Source organism: Oryza sativa, chromosome 7 (assembly GCF_034140825.1).
Source record: "Oryza sativa Japonica Group chromosome 7, ASM3414082v1".
Taxonomy (NCBI): Eukaryota; Viridiplantae; Streptophyta; class Magnoliopsida; order Poales; family Poaceae; genus Oryza; species Oryza sativa.
In genome coordinates this window covers 18,503,977-18,511,670 of record NC_089041.1, presented here as the reverse complement: position 1 = coordinate 18,511,670, position 7,694 = coordinate 18,503,977, and positions in this window count along the sequence as shown.

The following is a 7,694-nucleotide window of genomic DNA, read 5'->3' as shown; positions in this document are numbered from 1 at the left end:
GGGTAGTCTGGTGCCGGGCGCCCCTCGCCCAGCATCACTATCTCCCGACCGGTGGCGGACTCCGGCATGAAGCGGCGCGGCAGTCCGGCGTGCCTCTCGCTCACGATGCGGGAAGGCGGTAGTACGCTGCCGTCGTGCAGAGCAGAGCCCCGTGCCATGGCGGTGGAGGAAGAGATGATTGAGAACGAGCGCGTGTGGCGAAAGTAGGGCGTAGCAGAGAAAGAGTTAGAGCTCAGGCGGCGAAGGCAAGAGGAACAATGGCGAAAGGAAGGAAGCAAATCCTTTTCTCGATGCTTTTATACCCTTGCCATCGCTGGGCCTGGCTCCTCGTTTCTCGCGCCCACTACCTCGCTCCCTCGTATCTCGCTATCTCGCTCCCTCGTTTCCCGTGCCCACGCTTCCACTAATCCCATTCGCCCGCTTACGGCGCATGAAGTGGATATGCGGTTGTGGCAATCAAAATGGATTGTTGTCGCGTCCCAAATCGACTCTAAAATTCATCCTCAAAATTGTGCAAAAGAATAATTAAAAATTTAATGTGAAAGCCTCCAACAATTAAAATGTGCAAAGATAAAAGTCAAATGAGGCTTGGAGGATTTTTGTATATTTCCTAAAAGCCTAAAATGCTTAAATAAATTTTAGTGGAATTTTCAGAGCACAAATAATAATTGAAAAGAAATAAACAAAGTTGAAAAGGTTTTATAAAAAGAAAAATCCTAAAAGAAGTTCTTTCCCCCCCCCCTTTCCCTCTTGGGCCGGCTCGGCCCATTCCCTCCCTCTCTCTCTCTCTTCTCCCGCGGCCCATCGGCTCCCCGCGCGCGCGCGCGCCGCTGACAGGCGGGCCCGCCCGCCACTCTCGCTGACGGGTGGGACCCACCTGTCATCTCCCTCCTCTCGCCGCGCCCGCCGCCAGCGCCCGTGCCCTAGCGCCGCCGCCGCCGCGAATCCCGCCGCTCCCGTCCGCCCCGCGTGCAATCAAGAGGGGGGAATTAATCCCCGCGTTCCCCTCCCCCGTTTCCCCCTCTTTCCCCTCTCTCTCTCCCTCGGATTCGTTCGAATCAAGCCCGTAATCGTCGCCGGCGCAATCAATGGCGCCCGAAATCTTCGCGACCGATTCCTCCCTCTCCGGCCGCTCTTTCCTTCCCCCGGCGCTATTTAAACGTTGCCCGAGCTCCGCTCTTCCGTTTCCGCCGCTCACCGCTCGCTCTCGCCGTCGGAATCGTGCTAGCGCCGTGCTCCTCTCTCTCCGCCGTCGCCGTCGACCTTCGGTTCGCCGCCGCCGCCGCTCCGGACCTCCTCCTCACTCGGCGACACCTCCGTCCGCTTCGCCGTGTCGCCGTCGACCCCGTCCGCCGCTCCGCTTCGCCCGTCGACCGCCGGAGCACCGTCGTCATCGTCTTCCCGAACCGCGCCGCCGTCTTCTTCCGCTTCGGCCGCCATTTCCGCCGCCTTCGCTGTCTCGGGGTGAGCCGTGGACCGCTCCGTTCGTTTCCCCCTTCCCTCCTCTCTCTCGGGTGCCGCTCCGCCGCGCCGTTGGTCGCCGGCGGCGACCATCGGGGCGCGGGCGCGCCGCTCCCGTCGGCCGTGCCGGCGAGGCCGCCCTCGGGCGCGCCCTCGCGGCTGCCAAGTGGGCCCGGCCGTCAGCCGCCCGCGCCCGCGGGTGCGGCTGACGCGCGGGACCCACGGCGCCGACCGCCGCCAGCCGCGTGCGCCCGGTCCACCGTGGACCGAGCGGCTGACGCGTGGGCCCCCCACCCCGTGGACCCGGTCCGCGCGTCCCCTCTCTCGGCTGACGCAATAAATAGGATTTTTAATTGAAAATTAAATGAAGAAATTCGCAAATATCCATTTAAAGAGCATATAAACTTCAAATGGCCATATCTTGGCCATTTGAACTCGGAATTGGACCGTTCAAGTCTCTAATTTTTCCTTAAGATGCAAAGAACCCATTTTTGTGCTTTGTTTCTGCTGTTATGTGGAGTTATTTAGTGTTAAAGCCTTTTTCTTTTCCGTTGGTCGTGTAGACGCTGCAGCTTCGGAAGATCCGCTCTTCGTTGAAGTCGAAGCCGTCGATTGGGAAAACGAGCAAGGCAAGACACATCATCTTGATCATATTGAATCCCAGTATATAAAATTATGTTGATTTAAATTATTGCATTATCGCTTTATTTAAATTCCCGCGTTATCACTGTTTTACTTAGCCATGCCTATTTACCTTTGTTATGACCATATTATTATTGTTATTGTTATTATTATTACCTTGTTCACCCTAGGCAAACAAAACCTCAACTAGTGGACTCTCTACTCATGGCACCACTAGTTTAATTTTAGGTAGATGCTTCGCAATCTAATTAGGTAACCTTAGGTGGTTTTACAACTATAGACTTTGGGAAATTTTCATATCACCTGGACACTATGGAATTGTTGGTTTATGATGGAATTGGACATACACCTCTCTTCCCCTTTCAAAACCCCTAAAACCTGTTTTCGGTGGGGTTTGGGTGCATGCCAGTTGTGGGAAGTAGCACCCCGGCCACTATAAGGATTAAGCTCGGGCCTCTGTTGCAAAGCACTATCGTACTTCCACATGTCTAATGGGTAAGGCTTAGTTTGTGGCTCAGTCTAGTCATAAACAAAAGTACACGGATTGGAGATGGATGAAGTCGGGGGTCGATGGACATTCTCCAGGGCAAATGAAGGCTACACGAGCTGCGGCCCGGTAGTCGAGATGTCAAAAAGCACAGGGTTGGTGCCCTGCTGCGAGGGGCTCAGTTCCGTCTGCCTGTCCCGGGGGTTCCGGCCGTAGGCGGAATTGGGTCGGTACTCTTGTCTAAGGCTAGGATGGGTTAGAAACTATGTCACGTCTTCCGTCTGTATACCGTGGTGGTATGTGGCACGTGGTTACACGTGAGGAAGACGTGTCTTGTGGGTAAAGATGTACACCTCTGATCAGAGTATAATCTATTCGAATAGCCGAGCCCTCGGTTAAGGGCAAGCCGAGCAATGTACCCAAGTCAGTGTTATAATTCTTAAAATTTTGCTCAACAACTAAAATGTGGAATGGTTGGCCTGGGTTGGCTTAGGACGAGCTGGGACCCAGGGTCGGGTTGCCAGTTCGGTCTGAATCATCATAGGCCTTGGGTTAAGGCAGGTTCGTGTGGGTTCACGGCCTTGATTAATAATATTGTTTAGTTCTAGGATCGTGTTTACAAAATGGCCTTGAGCAACTAAATGTCTTTAAATGCTGTTTACTGCAACCCTAACCCCTCTATGTTATAATTCCTTTGTACTCCCTTGCATTTATTCTGCATTTGTGGGTGTGTCTTGTTGAGTACGGTGGTTGTACTCAGTCTTGCTTAATTTTCCCAAGCCCAGATGAGGAGCTCCTTGAAGATGAAGGCTTTGGTGTCTAGCTCGTGCCTGCCGTCAAGCGCCTGTGGTCGTCGCCCTAGTCTTCCGCTGTTTTTCGTTGTCTTTGTGTGCTGGGCCGTTGTTGCCCGTGTAATAATTTTATATACGCTTCCGCTTGTTAAACTCTGATTTGTATCAACTTTTGGTGTACCTTGCCTCCTGGGACAAGGAATAATACACGCACGTCAGGAACGCCTGTTGGGTGATTTCCGGTCGTGACAAGTTGGTATCAGAGCCTCCCTTGACCCTAGGACGAGCCGTAGATCCCAAGCCTTAGCAATATTTTCAAAAATAAAAATCCTTTGTTATTTGTGAAAACTGTCTAGTCTCTCTCTGTCTTGCTGCTTCATTTATCGTCAAAATCTGATCTTTGAAAATATTGCTTTTCTTTTCTTTGTTTGTAGATGGCCGGCAGCGTCACCCGTCGTGGTTTGGACATGACTGGCTTCGTCTTGGAGCTGCGAGGCATGTGCGTGGTCTTGGGGTATCCACACGGAGTGGATTACCAGGTCAGGCCGCTCCCGGAGCAGGAGGGTGAGGATGCAGAGCCTCACGCTGCTTGGGAGGTCACTGCAGTGATCCTCTCCGGCTCTCCCGAGCGGACTTCGCTGACAGTCACCGCGGGTGGCGACTCCTTCCCCGCCGCTTGCCAGAACGCCGCTCTCCTCGCCATCGGCACTCTTCACCAGCGCTACCCGGACGAGTTGCAGCACTCGCCCTACCGCTACCACCCTCGTCGCGGAGGAGCCCGCGACTACGCCACCTTCCGAGACGCCAGCTCGGAGGATGACGCTACCGTCGTGCATCTGGCACGCATGGTGGAGGCGTACGACGCGGCTCGTATCGACTTCCATCAGATGGTGCGCCGTGGCATGGTCGAGAACAACATGAAGATCCTGGAGCTGCGTCAAGAGAATCTGCAGCTCAAGAAGGACCTCGACGCGTTGGAGGCGCAGCTGCATCAGCTCAAGATCGCCCAGGGAGAGATCAGCCGCCCCAAGCGTCGCCGCGTCTGCCGCAGCCAGAAGATCACCGCCCGCAAGAGCACCTCCAGGCCCGAGCTTGTTCGTCAGTCCCTGGCGTGGACTTGCTTCGTCGAGACCCCTTGTGCCGAGCCTGCGCCCGTGGTTCCCCAGGAGGGGGAAGCCTCCGGCGTTGGTAGCTCGGAGGGTGCGCTGTTGCTCACCTTCCGTCCTGGCCCGTCGCAGCGGTAGACGAGCAGTTAGTAGGCCTGCGCGTGTGTTTTTCTTCGTTTTTCTTCTTGAGTTGTGTGGGGCATGGTTATGTCGGTGTGTGCCATAACTGTGTCGGAGCCTGTCTTATTTTATTTGCCTAAGCAACTTGAACCTTAATGAACCAATTTAATAGCAGTGATAAATTTAAGAATAATAGTAGTCGTGGGTGGTTAGTTTTAATCGTCAGCTCTTCTTCTCTGTTTGCTGGTTCCGTGTGGGGTTTTCAGATGGTGACGACCAGGAGAAATGTTAACACCGGTGGAGGCAACCAACCCGAAGGCAGCAACCCCAACCCCCAAGGCAACCCACCTCCACCACCACCACCAGACACCAACGCTATTCTCACCCAGATCCTCGCCCAACAAGCCAACATGATGAATGCTTTCCTCCACCACCTCCAAAATTCACCACAACAGAATGCTCCACCACCCCCTCCCCAACACTCCAAACTCGCCGAATTCCTCCGCATCCGCCCACCTACCTTCTCCAGCTCCAACAACCCTGTGGATGCTTTGGATTGGTTGCATGCCGTGGGGAAGAAGCTAGACACGGTGCAGTGCAGCGACGAAGAGAAAGTCATCTTCGCCGCCCATCAGCTGCAGGGACCCGCATCTCTCTGGTGGGACCATTTCCAGGCCACGCAGCCAGAAGGGCAACCGATTACTTGGACTCGCTTCACCGCCGCTTTCCGGAGAACCCATGTGCCCGCTGGAGTCGTGGCTCTTAAGAAGAGGGAATTTCGGGAGTTGAAGCAAGGCAATCGCTCCGTGATGGAGTATTTGCATGAGTTCAACAATCTAGCCCGTTATGCCCCGGAGGATGTGCGGGAAGATGAGGAGAAGCAAGAGAAGTTCTTGGCAGGAATGGACCCTGAGCTGTCCGTTCGTCTCGTCTCTGGGGACTATCCTGATTTTCAACGACTGGTGGACAAGAGCATCCGCTTGGAAGCCAAGCACAAGGAGCTGGAATCGCACAAGCGCCGCTTGGCGAATTTCCGCAATCAGCAGGGTGCTAACCAGAGGGTCCGCTACACCAATCCCTACCCAGGGGGATCCTCCTCTCAGCAGCAGCAGCAGCAGCAGCAACCTCGCTCCGCGCCTCGACCTCAATTCGTGGTGCGCGTCCCACAGCAGCAACAGCAGCAGAATCAGCAAGGGACTCGTGCGCCACGTCCTCCTACGCCAACTGTGCAGCCTGTTCAAGGTCGCAGGGACGCTTCAGGTCCGCAGCGTCTGTGCTTCAACTGCTTCGAGCCCGGGCACTTTGCGGATAAATGCCCAAAGCCAAGGCGTCAGCAAGGCCAAGCGCCTCCCCGCTCCAACAACGGTGGCAAGGATGTCATTCGGGGTCGTGTGAATCACGTGACGGCCGAGGACGTGCTGACAACTCCAGACGTCATCGTTGGTACGTTCCTCGTTCATTCCATCCCTGCTACAATTTTGTTCGACTCTGGAGCTTCCCACTCGTTTATATCTGTGCCATTCGTGGGGAGAAATCAGTTGGGGGTAGAAAGGCTTAGAAACCCTCTGCTTATCACCACCCCTGGAGGGGTTATGACAGCAAAGTATTATAGCCCTGCCGTTCCTATAGAAATTCAGGGGATTCCTTTTCCCTCGGATCTGATTCTGCTAGACACCAAGAACTTGGATGTGATTCTTGGGATGAATTGGTTGGCCCAATTCCAAGGGGTAGTGGATTGCGCGAGGCGCACTGTCACTCTGTACCGAGGGCCAGAACAACCGGTTGTTTTCTTTGCACCTCCAACCTCTGTCAGAAGTTCAGAACTGCATCAGATAGGTCTGTCAGAAATCCCCATCGTCAGAGAGTTCGGAGACGTGTTTCCGGAAGAACTACCTGGTATGCCGCCCAAGCGAGAGATTGAGTTCCGGATAGATCTTGCTCCAGGAACCACTCCTCTGTACAAGCGACCCTACCGTATGGCAGCAAATGAACTGGCCGAAGTAAAGAAACAGTTGGAAGAGTTGAAAGAAAAGGGGTACATACGTCCGAGTACTTCCCCATGGGGTGCTCCTGTGATTTTTGTAGAGAAGAAAGACAAGACGAAGAGGATGTGCGTTGACTACAGAGCTCTCAATGAAGTCACCATCAAAAACAAGTACCCTCTTCCCCGGATCGATGATCTGTTCGATCAGCTTAAAGGTGCCACCGTATTCTCCAAGATTGATCTTCGTTCCGGATATCACCAATTACGTATTCGTGAAGAAGATATTCCGAAGACCGCATTCACCACGCGATATGGACTGTATGAATTCACGGTGATGTCGTTCGGCTTGACCAATGCTCCTGCCTTCTTCATGAACTTAATGAACAAAGTGTTCATGGAATACTTGGACAAGTTTGTTGTGGTTTTCATCGATGACATTCTGATATACTCACAATCAGAGGAAGACCATCAGCACCATCTCCGTTTGGTATTGGGAAAGTTGCGGGAACATCAATTGTATGCCAAGCTTAGCAAGTGTGAGTTCTGGTTGTCCGAAGTCAAATTCTTAGGGCACGTGATATCTGCTAAAGGAGTTGCTGTGGATCCCGAAACAGTGACCGCCGTCACCGATTGGAAGCAACCTAAGACAGTCACTCAAATCCGCAGTTTCTTAGGTTTGGCAGGATACTACCGGAGATTCATCGAGAACTTCTCCAAAATCGCTCGACCCATGACACAGTTGCTGAAGAAAGAAGAGAAGTTTGTGTGGAGCCCGCAATGCGAGAAGGCGTTTCAAACTCTCAAGGAAAAGCTGGTTTCCTCGCCAGTGTTAATCTTGCCGGATACTCGCAAGGACTTCATGGTGTATTGTGACGCTTCGCGCCAAGGATTGGGGTGCGTGCTCATGCAGGACGGTCATGTGGTAGCCTATGCTTCACGTCAGCTACGACCTCATGAAGGCAACTACCCTACGCATGACTTGGAGTTAGCAGCGGTGGTTCATGCTCTAAAAATCTGGCGGCACTACCTCATTGGGAATCGCTGTGAAATCTATACCGACCATAAGAGCTTGAAATACATCTTCACCCAGTCGGATCTGAATC